This window comes from Nycticebus coucang, chromosome 11, assembly GCF_027406575.1.
Source record: "Nycticebus coucang isolate mNycCou1 chromosome 11, mNycCou1.pri, whole genome shotgun sequence".
In the NCBI taxonomy this organism is placed as follows: domain Eukaryota; kingdom Metazoa; phylum Chordata; class Mammalia; order Primates; family Lorisidae; genus Nycticebus; species Nycticebus coucang.
Genome location: NC_069790.1, coordinates 109,162,541 through 109,175,490, shown reverse-complemented (window position 1 = coordinate 109,175,490; position 12,950 = coordinate 109,162,541). Strand labels below are relative to the sequence as shown.

Here is a 12,950-nt window from a genome sequence, read left to right as displayed (position 1 = left end):
GCCTCCTTCCCCATCTTGTACTTCTGTCACATCCAGTCCCTGGTAACCCCACAGAGCTGTGACCCAGTTCCCTCCAATGAGCAGATGCTCCAGGGGTTTGTGCTTCCTGGGTCACAGGGACATCTATGTCTCCTTGGCCAGGCCTCTGCTCTCTGCCACTATCTGGCAGGGGTATTGAGGTCTGACAACCTTGGGTGATTAATGGAGGCTGGGGCAGTTCACTCAGTTCTAGTCCCAACCCTGATTAATGTTGCTGACAGAACAGAACAATTTTTCAGAATTTGTTCCTGTCCTGGGTATATTTCCCTGCAGATCAGATGCTGTTTGAGTTCACAGAAACTGCAACTCAGCCCCAGTCTGTGCTGCTGCCTGGAGCTGGTGTGTCTGTCTTGGCTGCAGTCTGTGTTGGAGCAGATGTGGTTAGAGCTCACACTCAGCTCTCAGCCCACATGCCTTTGTCTCAGCTATGATCCCTTGAGGGCAAGGTGCTTCTTTGGCTCACTAAAGCAGTCCTTCTGGCTCAGCCCCACCCTGGGAGTATGCTGTTTCTGCACACATCCCTGCCATGCTCTGCCCAGGCAGGTACCGCCTTAGGTATACCCTTTACTCCAGGGGCCTGTGCTTCCATCCCAGAACTTTTCTGCCAGTGGCTGCCACTGGAGAAGATGCCCAGCTTCCTCCGGTTGCCCAGAGAGTCAGGGAGTGTCTCTCCAAAATATCCCCGGGGTGTGAGCCCTATTGTTCCCACTGCTGCTGCTGCTGCTCTGTGCCATAGGGCACTGCCTCTCCCTGTCCCTCTCCCATATGGTTCCCTTAGTTCACCATCTTCTCCTTACTCCCGTGCTGCAGAATCAGCACAGACCAGCAACAGCCCACGCCTTGTCCACATCTCTCTAGAAAATGCCCAGGAATCTGGACTCCATTGGTGACAGGCCTCCAGACCTCAGGGTGATAGTGGAGGGGAGTGCTGGGAGTTCAGAATTGCAGGCAGAGAATATATACAGTTTTATTCCTGGCAGGAGAGTGTCATGACATGTTCATAAGTCCTCTCTAGGGAAGGAGTTCCAGTTTTTAGAGGGTCTTTCCCATGGGATAATATAGGAGGGCATCTGAACTTTGCTCACTTGTTTGTATAAAGTATACTGTGAGCCGTTCTCATGGGGGAGGGGTCTCCTATCAGCTTGGTGATAGATTTTGTACCTATTATTTGTTTCCTTGAGGTTGTAGCTTGCCTCAGCAGGGTTGATGTGCATTCTTCAACCCTCTCTCTTGGCTCAGCTCCAATCCATTGGCTTACTTGCTAAACTTCTGTCCTTTAGTTCTCCTTCTGGATGGGAGCCTCTGTGGAAACCTGGCTCTAGTTGGCCATCTTGCCTCCACCTCTTTTTTTTTTTTTTTTAAGGGAAAATTGAGGGCCAGGTGTAGTGGCTTATGCCTGTAATCCTAGCACTCTAGGAGGTCGAGGAGAGTGGATTGCCTGAGCTCACCAGTTCACAACCAGCCTGAGCAAGAGCAAGGCCTTATCTCTAAAAATAGCCAGGCATTGTGGTGGGCATCTGTAGTCCCAGCTACCTGGGAGGCTGAGGCAAGAGAATCGCTTGAGCCCAAGAGTTTCCTTCAAGAATTTGAGGTTGCTGTGATCTGTGATACCCAGGCACTCTACCTAGAGTAAAAAAGTAAAACTCTGTCTAAAAAAAAAAAAAAGAAAAGGAAAGAAAAGAAAAGAAAAGTGAGCAGTGCCATGAGAAAAAAGTATGAGAGAGGGAAGGGAAAACATAAAAAAATTCTACACTTAACCTCATGCAATGGGTTGCAGTCAAAATGCTCCTCAGTTTATTTAGCATTCCTAAAAGAGAAGAAGGGCTTCATAGCCCCCTCCAACTTCTACACGTCTTTCATATATATGCCCACATATCCACAATGTGTAATAAAATGGCATGTGTGTATGTAGGATGAACAGACCAACAGCAGGCTCCTTGCAATATCTCACATGGGGCTAAGACTTAAATACATTAGTCTTTGCATTTTGGTTTGCTTATTTTCTGATCTGTGATATAAAGATATTGTTGAAAATATCAAAAAAGCTTGCAGGTATTGCGAAGGGTAACAGAAATAAAAGAAAGAGGAAACATTTATGTTTATCTTGATGATGGAAAAAATGGAGGGTGGTGTGAGTATCAAATGTCTTACAGCAGACTACGGCGTAGACAGACACCATATCGAACCTGAAGAAACAGAAGGGCAAAATGTTGAAGTTCTACACTGAAAGTGATGAACAGAAGTTAATTAAAAATAGAAGCATCCTCCATAAGGCTAAAATGGAAGATCTTAGTGGTGTAGTGAAAGGGTTGATTCATCAACATCAAAGTAACACATGCCACTTAATGGTATGCTGATTATGAAACAAGCAAAGATCTATCACGAGGAACTGAAAATTGAAGAGAACTGCAAATATTCAATAGGCTTGTTACGGAAATGTAAGAAAAAGACATGGCATTAAATTTTTAAAGATTTGTGATGAGATAGCATCTGCCGATCAGGAATCAGCAGAGGAATTCATCAACGGTTTTGTCAGGGTCATTGATGATGGAAAATCTGACACCAGAACAAGTCTATAACACTGATGAAACCTCACTGTTTTGGCATCATCACTCCAAATAGACACTAACTACAACTGATGAGACAGCCCCTGTAGGAATTATGGATTCTAAGGACACAGAAAAACTGTGCTGAGATGTGCTAATGCAGCAGGCATGCAAAAGTGTAAACTTGTTGTGACAGGCAGAAGTTTCCATCCTTACTGTTATAAAGGATGCATTTTTACCTGTCTATTATTATGCTAACAAAAAGGCACAGATTACCAAGGACATCTTTTCTGATTGGTTTCACAAACATTTTTCACCAGTGGCTTGTACTCACTGCAGAGAAGCTGGACTAAATGACAACAGCGAGACTTGTTATTTCCTGACAACTGTCTGCTTGTCTTCCAGCTGAAATTCTCACCAAAAATATGTTTATACCATATATTTTCCTGCAAATGTGACTCCACTAGTTCAGCCATGTGATCAGGGTATCCTTGGATCAATGTCAAAAGTAAATACGAAACACTTTGTTGAACAGCTTGCTAGCAGAGGTGTGTGTGGGGTTTCAAAAGGAGATTAGCATGAAAGATATCATTGTTGCCAACACTTGGAATGTGGTGACTAAAGACACAGTTGTGCTTGCATGAAACAACTTCTGGCCTGTGACTATGTTCTTTGAAAATGATGCACAAGGTAGTGATTTTGAAAAATTCTATATGTGAAGTAAAAATAAAAAATGCATGACTTCTTTACAAATGCAAAGAATATACCTTCAGAGTCTGTTAGTAAGCTCGAAAAAGTGGATATTGAGGTTTTTAATATCTAATGGTTCTTTTTTTTTTTGAGACAGAGTCTCACTTTGTCACACTTGGGAGAGTGCCATGACGTCACAGTTCACAGCAACCTCAAACTCTTGGGCTCAAGTGATTCTCTTGTCTCATTCTCCCTAGTAGCTGGGACTCCAGGAGCCTACAACAATGCCTGGCTATTTTAAGAGATGAGATCTTGCTCTGGGTCATGCTGTTCTTGAACCTGTGAGCTCTGGCAATCCACCCACCTCGGCCTCCCAAAGTGCTGGGATTACAGACATAGTCACTTTGCCCACCCTGAGATGGTTCTGAATTAAGGTTATTGGAAGGATAGTGTCAATGAAGATAATGTGGTGAAGACTGAAGAAAACATACCTACGGATGGGCCTGGTCAAAAAGCTCAATGAGTTTATTGAAGGACTAGTGTGCATGCAGAACAGAACAAAAAATTATGTCAGTTTTCAAACTGAATGAGAGATCTTTAAGACAAACATGGGTGTTCATAGAGCAGATAACTCTGGAAGAAGTACTTAGGAAAGCTACTCAGCAGAAAGCGTAGAAGACCCACTTTCCACTCCCTCAACTACTTCTGATGTTTCTTCTCCCCTAAAAAAAATAAATACAGCATGCAGTACATTTTTAATCAAAACACAGCATAGTAGGTGGAGACTGAATCCTGTCTTTGTTTTCTATGTCATCTAACAGCTGATGCAGGTATCTGGTGATTCTCCTGTGCTGCTTAGTTACCCTGAACACCTTATTTTTTCACTCTATTAATGGCATGTCGTATTTTTTATTAAGTACTTATATCTCTGAGTAAGTGTAGGAAAACGTTGCTTATCAATAGCTTATGAATTCTATCCAACTCAGGAATGATGATGACGGCAAATGGTTACAGATTGTCCGCATGGGTGGCTGAAATAGTAACACCTTTATTTTCTAGATGGTTCAATCTCAACAACTTTTGTTTCATGCACAAAATTATTATTATTATTTTTTTTCTTGAGACAGTCTCAAGCTGTCACCCTGGGTAGAGTGCTGTGATGTCATAGCTCACAGTAACCTCCAATTCGGGCTCAAGTGATCCTCTTGCCTCAGTCTTTCTATTTTTAGTAGAGATGGAGTCTCACTTTTGCTTAGGCTGATCTGGAACTCGTGAGCTCAAGCATCCACCCACCTTAGCCTCCCAAAGTGCTAGGATTATAGGCATGAGCCACTGCATCTGGCTCCATGCGCAAAATTATTAAAAATATTGTACAAAATTATATGCAGGCTGGCTTGGCTCCCATAGCTTAGTGGTTGGGGTGCCGGCCACATACACCAGGGCTGGTGGGTTTAAACCTGGCCTGGGCCTGCTAAACAACAATGACAACTACAACAAAAAAATAGCCCAGCATTGTGGCACTTGGGAGGCTGAGGCAAGATAATTGCTTAAGCCCAGGAGTTTGAGGTTTCTGTTTAGATAGGTTTCTGTTTAGATAGGTTTCAGCACTCTATCAGGGGTGACAGGTTGAGACTCTGTCTCAAAAAAAAAAAAAAAAAACCCAACCCAAATAATTATATATAGGTTATGTGTGTAAGGTATAAGCAAACGTAAACAAATTTTGTGATTAGAGTTGGGTTCTATCCCCAAAATATCTCATTATGTATATACAAACATCCCCTACACTGAAAAAATCCGAAACAGTTCTGGTGCCTAGGATTTCAGAAAAGATATAGATACTCAGCCTTTATTTAAAAATATATTCAATGAAAGGGGTGATTTGATTTAGAAGTCAAATCTTTTGTAAGGTAGTAGAGTGTGTATTTCTTAAGTTCTCTGGTTTGTTCCCATATACAGGTGTGTTGTTATCAATCAGAAGGTATGTGTCAATTTGTTTTCTAAAACTATGAATTGACATGGTAAGTCACATGGAAAGAAAAAGGAGAGAAGGGAGGGGGATCAGAAATGCTGGAGAGATGTTGGGGAAGGCACTGCTGAAAATCCGCATTTACTTCATTTGGAAGTTTATTTAAACATTTATTTCTAAAAAGCAAAACTGAGCCTAATTTAAAGCCTCTTGTGTTAATTTGATGATCTTATGAAAGTTCTGGTCATCCGTAGAAACCAATGTTTTCTTCTAGCTCAAAATGACAAAGAGGCAAGAGAGATGGAAGTAATGAAGTCTCTCTCTGTGTATATATTTTTTATTGTTTGAGATTCATTGAAGGTACAAAGAATTAGGTTACACTGATTGCATTTATTAGGTAAAATCCCTCTTGTAATTGTGTCCTTTTGCAATCAACCCATCTTTGATGAGTTTTTTAAAATAGTAACCTTAATTGAGCTATAGTAATTTGAAACTAACAGACTATTCTTAAATAATTGTGAATAGGAGGTGCAAAACTAGACCCTGTTGGAAACAGTTGCAGAATGTTCAAGAAACATACACACACACACACACACACACACACAGAGGCCACTCCTTCAACAATGGAGAAACAGCTAAATTACATGGCTGCAGAAGGCCATCAATCACCTTTATTACACTGCAGACAGCAGCAATTTTAAGTGAGGCTGAGCTTCTTGAATGAATTCCAAATAATTCAAGTTATGTCTCCTCATCTGTGTATCAGACTAATTCAATATTGCTTTTAAGGGGGAAAAAAGTTGAGATTATTAGTTCCATAATATGGATAAAAGAAACTGGTTTTATTACTTTAATCATTCATAAAGACATTACAAAAAATTGGTGATATTTTAAAGTGAGAGAATGAGAAAAATTGTGTAATTTCTACTTACTGCATTATAGTCAGATAAATGGTCCAAGATTTGGGGTCTTTTTTTTTAACATCAGAAAATAATTTACTTTAGTGCATACTTTGGATTTTGCAGACTACTTTATTGTTTGTTTATTTTTTGTTTTTCCAAAACAGAAATGTTTTTGTTTTGATGATTATAAAAGTAAGTTATGGTTTTGAAAAAGAGAAGAATACAGAATAATATAAGATAAATAAAATGAAATCCACCCTCCATACTAACTTCCGGTGATGTGTAGCTTACAAAATGGCATTTTTTTTTTTTTTGATCTTTGATATGGAGCTTTTTGTTCATCCATCCATATATTCGTCCTTCCATGCCATCTTTCCATATTGAAGAGTAGCAAGTTGGGGAGAGGCAGAAAGGAATGGATTCTGGTTCTTAGAGTGAGGAAGACTCACGGTCTTTAATTAGGGCTGATGCTGGAGCCAAGCATGGAAGCATTGTGTGTGTGGAGTTGGTAGAGTTAGGTGCTGAGGAGTTTGGATCATTTTGTCTTAATTTCTAACTCATGTGAGAGCTTGGGCAAATCATGCAACCTCATTTAAAATATATATCCTTTGCATGCTAGTACACCTTGAATTAGATTCTGCTTAATAACTTTTTTTGAGAAAAGATCATTAATTTTTGATGAGAAGTTATTCTAATTTATAAGCACATCCAATTGGTGGATTACTACAGACATAGGCCCTGAATTACTCTAACCAACATTTAACAAGGTCTCTATCTTTTTCTTTTACAGCCCCATAATGACTGCTTAGCTGGCTTCCTTTAGGCTAAGCTTAAAATACTCAGTGTTATTGAGAAATAGAGATGAGACAGATGTCTGTGTTGACTCTGAGAAAATGCTTTCAAAAATTGATGATTGTGTCTTGTCATTGATAGAATGATCATAGCATTGGCCTCAGTAACACAGACAAGAGTTTGGGAGTGGTTGTCTATGCATGCTGAATTTTAAAGATGTGGTTCTTAGGAATACAGGAGGTTTTGTATGGAGCTGAATGAAGCTTCCATAGTCTGAAAGCCCATCCTTTGGAAACAAATATCTGGTTGCCATGGAGACCCTCAAGGTGGATGAAGGATGGATTAATCAAAATACAGTAAATCCTTTTTACGAGCTTCCTAAGAAATCTAGTGTGAAGAGAACCCTCTGGTCTGTCTCTTCTTATTCTCTCCTCCATTACACAGAAAATCCATCATGGATGTACTATGACACACATTTATTATTCTGAGTTCTATGTACACACCCCAAATGACACTCTCCCTTGCTAGAAAGGTACTGTCATACAAGCACAATGGCTCCTCAAACATAGTATGTTTTGAAATTTAAGAAAAAAAATTATCCTGTGCTCTCTGAAACAAAAAGAAAAAAATAATAGTTAGAACAGCCTCTAAAAATGGTGATTATTTATTAATTGAGCTGCATTCTCTGGGAAAATAAAGGACATGAAATAATTTGTACCGAGAGAAGTAGCTGCATTCAGCCTGAATCTAAATGTACAACTAATCTGATCCTTTTATTAACTGTTCAATTTAGTCAAAAACCAAATCATCTCAGTCCCAGTATCAGTTAAATAAATAAATGCATACATCTAAATGAATTATTCCATTGAATAAATTAAGTGAATAAATAAATTAAATGGCTATTCCGTTTCCTCTCAACAAACTGATGAGTCAAATTAATCAAAATAGTTAATCCAGTTGTGGGAGACATTTCCAGAAGCCTCCAGTAAATCGTTCTCGGGCAGCCAATTCGATTTTAACTCCTAGTCTTGAATAGCCACTGATTCAAGCAGGCAGGATGAGCTAGCATGCAGAATCAAGCTGATGTGAGTAGGTTTTGGATATCCTCCAAGATCAGACAAAGGTTCCCAGTGAGGATGTCAGTTACTGCAGGCTAGGGGCTTACTGGAAGTCCAGGGGGACCAAATAGATGGCATAGGCAGGAGGTTTTCAGGGCTCACCCTCCGTATGCTTTCACAGGCTGAAGAGAATACAGTGGATGCAAATTCTAAAGGAATTCGGCATAGAGCGAATCAGTGGTTCGCAAGTGGGACTGACTTTGCTACAACTTGGGGTGGGAAAAGGTGTGTGCAGGAGGTTTTGCTACTGGCATTAAGTGGGCAGATCCAGAGATGCTGCTAAACATCCTTTAATGCACAGGACAGCCTTCTGCAAGACATAAAAATATCAATAGTTAGGAGGTTGAGAAATCCTGCAATGGAGGAAATGAATAATCAATGGATTTTGAGTAGCTGCTGCTGAACACCCTACAATACATAGGACAGACATCCTCCTGCAAAAGAGAACAGTGTCAGGACTGCCAAGGCTTAGAAATCCTGGAATTGAAGAAATAAATTTTAAGTAGCACCTTAGATTGAGTACTAATTCATAGATTTACTAGCAGAACAAAAGAGTCATAACCTCTGAGCTGAGCTTTAAAAAATCAGCTCCAGATTTGGAATTTGAAGCCTACATCTTCGTCTGAGCCCTGCTATTTATTTATTTTCTTATTGTTAAATCATAGCTGCGTACATTAGTGCAATCAAGGGGAACAATGTGTTGGTTTCATATACAATCTGAAATATTCTCATCAAACTGTTCAACGTAGCCTTCATGGCATTTTCTTAGTTATTGTATGTAGACATTTGTATTCTGCATTTAGTAAGTTTCGCCTGTACCCATTCTAAGATGCACTGTAGGTGTGGTCCCTTCCTCCACCCCAACCTCCCCCCTCCCTTGGCTCTTTCCCCATATTCTTGTGCTATAGTTGGGTTATAAATTATACTTGGGTTATGAAGCTATAAATTAGCTTGATAGTAGGGTTGAGTACATTGGATACTTTTTCTTCCATTCTTGAGATACTTTGCTAAGAAGAATATGTTCCAGCTCCATCCATGTAAACATGAAAGAGATAAAGTCTTCATCTTTCTTTAAGGCTGCATAATATTCCATGGTATACATGTACCACAATTTGCTAGTCCATTCGTGGGTCGATGGGCAATTGGTCTTCTTCCATGACTTAGCAATTATGAATTGGGCTGCAATAAACATTCTGGTACAGATGTCTTTGTTATATTGTGATTTTTGGTCTTCTGGGTATATACCTAGTAAAGGAATTATAGGATCGAATGGCAGGTTTATTTTTAGATCTCTAAGTATTCTCCCAAATACATCCTTCCAAAAGGAACGTATTAGTGTGCATTCCCACAAGCAGTGTAGAAGTGTGCCCTTTTCTTCGCATCCAAGCCAACATCTCTGGTTTTGGGATTTTGTTATGTGGGCTACTCTTACTGGGGTTAGGTGATATCTCAAAGTAGTTTTGATTTGCATTTCTCTGATGATTAAGGATGATCAGCTTTTTGTCATGTGTCTGCAGATCATGGGTCTGTCTTCTTTAGAGAAGTTTCTCTTCAAGTCCTTTGCCCACCCTGAGATGGGATAATTTGTTCTTTTCTTGCTAATACATTTGAGTTCTCTGTGGATTCTGGTTATTAAACCTTTATTGTAGGTATAACTTGCAAATATTTTCTCCCATTCTGAGGGCTGTCTGCTTGCTTTACTTACTATGTTCTTGGCTGTCCAGAAGCTTTTTAGTTTCATCAGGTCCGAGTAATGTATTTTTGATACTGCTTCAATTGCCTGGGGAGTCCTCCTCATAAAATATTCACCCAGGCCGATTCCTTCAAGAGTTTTCCCTGCACTTTCTTCAAGTATTTTTATAGTTTCATGTCTTAAGTTGAAACCTTTGATCCAGTGAGAGTTTATCTTAGTTAATGGTGAAAGGTGTGGGTCCTGTTTCAGTCTTTTACAGCTCACCAGCCAGTTCACCCAGCACCATTTGTTAAATAGGGAATCTTTTCCCCACTGAATGTTTTTAATTGGCTTGTCAAAGATCAAATAACGGTAAGTAGCTGGATTCATCTCTTGGTTCTTTATTCTGTTCCAGACATCTACTTCTCTGTTTTTGTGCCAGTACCATGCTGTTTTGATCACTCTGGACTTATGGTACAGTCTCAGGTCTGGTAGTGTGATTCCTCCTGCTTTGTTTTTATTTCTGAGTAATGTTTTGGCTATTCAAGGTTTTTTCTGATTCCATATAAAATGAAGTATTATTTTTTCAAGATCTTTAAGATATGACAATGGAGCTTTAATAGGAATTGCATTAAAGTTATATATTGCTTTGGGTAGTACAGACATTTTAACTATGTTGATTCTTCCCAGCCATGAGCATGGTATGTTTTTCCATTTGTTAACATTTTCAGCTATTTCTTTTCTTAAAGTTTCAGAGTTCTCATTATAGAGATCTTTCACATCCTTTGTTAGGTATACTTCCAAATATTTCATCTTCTTTGGCACTACTGTGAAAGGAATGGAGTCCTTGACTGTTTTCTCAGCTTGGTTATTGTTGGTATATGTAAAGGCTACGGATTTATGGGTGTTGATTTTGTAGCCTGAGACATTGCTGTATTCCTTGATCACTTCTAAGAGATTTGTAGTAGAATCCCTGGTGTTTTCCAGATATACAATCATATCATCTGTGAAGAATGAAAGTTTGATCTCTTCTGACCCTATGTGGATACCCTTGATTGCCTTTTCTTCCCTAATTGCAATGGCTAAAACTTCCATTACAATGTTAAAGAGCAATGGAGACAATGGGCAACCTTGCCTGGTTCCTGATCTAAGTGGAAATGATTTCAATTTAATTCCATTCAATACGATATTGGCTGTGGGTTTGCTGTAGATGGCCTCTATCAGTTTAAGAAATGTCCCTTCTATACCAATTTTCTTAAGTGTTCTGATCATGAAGGGATGCTGGATATTATCAAAAGCTTTTTCTGCATCAATTGAGAGAATCATATGGTCTTTATTTCTTAGTTTGTTTATGTGCTGAATTATGTTTATGGATTTGTGTATATTGAACCAGCCTTGAGACCCTGGGATAAGTCCCGTTGGTGATGGTGTATAATTTTTTTGGTGCGTTGTTGGATTCTGTTTGTTAGGATCTTATTGAGTATTTTAGCATCAATATTCATCAGTGATATTGGTCTATAATTTTCTTTTCTTATTGGGTCTTTCCCTGGTTTAGGGATCAAGGTGGTGTTTGCTTCGTAGAATGTGTTGGGTAGTATTCCTTCTTTTTCTATATTTTGGAAGAGGTTTAGTAATATAGGTACTAGTTCTTCTTTAAAGGTTTGGTAGAATTCTGACGTAAAGCCATCTGGTCCTGGGCTTTTCTTTTTAGGGAGATTTTGTATATTTGATGCTATTTCAGAACTTGATATAGGCCTGTTCAACATTTCCACTTTTTTCTTGCTAAGTCTTGGTAGGTGGCGTAGTTCCAAGTATTGGTGGATTTCCTTCAGATTTTCATATTTCTGAGAATAAAGTTTCTTATAATATTTATTAAGGATTTTTTTTTTAATTTCTGAGGGGTCTGTTGTTATTTCATCTTTACCATTTCTGTTTGATGAAATTAGAGATTTTACTTTTTTTCCTGGTTAGGTTGGCCAAAGGCCAATCTATTTTTTTTTTTTAACAGACTCAAAAAAATATGGACCACTTCACGAATTTGCGTGTCATCCTTGCGCAGGGGCCATGCTAATCTTCTGTGTATCGTTCCAATTTTAGTATATGTGCTGCCAAAGCGAGCACAGGCCAATCTATTTTATTGATCTTTTCAAAAAACCAACTTTTAGATTTATTGATCTGTTGTATAATTCTTTTGTTTTCAATTTCATTTAATTCTGCTCTGGTTTTGGTTATTTCTTTTCTTCTACTGGGTTTGGGGTTGGAATGTTCTTCCTTCTCCAGTTACTTGAGATGTCCCATTAAGTTATTAACTTCTTCTCTTTCCGTTTTCTTGAGGAAGGCTTGCAGTGCTATAAACTTCCCTCTTAGGACTGCCTTTGCGGTATCCCAGAGGTTCTGATAATTTGTGTCTTCATTGTTGTTTTGTTCCAAAAATTTGGTGATTTCCATTTTAATCTCATCTATAATTCATCTATCCTTCAGCATAAAGTTATTTAGCTTCCATGTTTTTGTATGGATATGCAGATTCCTGTTGTTATTGAGTTCAACTTTTATTTCGTGATGGTCTGAGAAGATGCATGGAATAATTTCTTTTTTTTACAAATTTGCTGAGGTTATATTTGTGGCCTAAGATGTGGTCGATTTTGGAGTATGTTCTGTGGGCTGATGAGAAGAATGTGTATTCAGTTTTGTTGGGATGAAATGTTCTGTAGATGTCTGTTAAATCCAGATGTTGAATGGTTAAGTTTAAATCTAAAATTTCTTTGCTTAGCTTATTTTGGAGGATCTATCCAGCACTGCTAAAGGGGTGTTTAAATCTCCAACTACTATGGAACTGGAGGAAATCAAGTCGCTCATGTCTATTAGTGTTTCTCCTATAAATTGAGGTGCATTCTGGTTGGGTGCATAAATATTAATAATTGAAATCTCATCATATTGAGTATTACCTTCAATAAATATGAAGTGTCCATCGTTATCTTTCCTTATTTTGGTTGGTTTAAAGCTTATTGTATCTGCAAATAGGATTGCAATGCCTGCTTTTTTCTGCTTTTCATTTGCCTGGAGTATAAATGACCATCCCTTTACCTTGAGTCTATATTTGTCTTTTAATGTAAGATGCAATTCTTATATGCAGCAGATATCTGGCTTGACTTTTTGTATCCAGTCAGCCAACCTGTGTCTCTTTAGAGGACAATTTAAACCATTTACGTTAATTGAGAATAGTGA

General features: G+C 38.7%; 1 non-coding gene across 1 annotated transcript; it reads right to left on the bottom strand.

Annotated features, from left to right (window-relative positions):
- Positions 1 to 11,739: 11,739 nt before the first annotated feature.
- On the bottom strand, positions 11,740 to 11,846 carry LOC128560482 (U6 spliceosomal RNA). The gene has a single exon (XR_008372980.1). It is a non-coding gene; the product is annotated as a U6 spliceosomal RNA (small nuclear RNA).
- Positions 11,847 to 12,950: the final 1,104 nt, after the last annotated feature.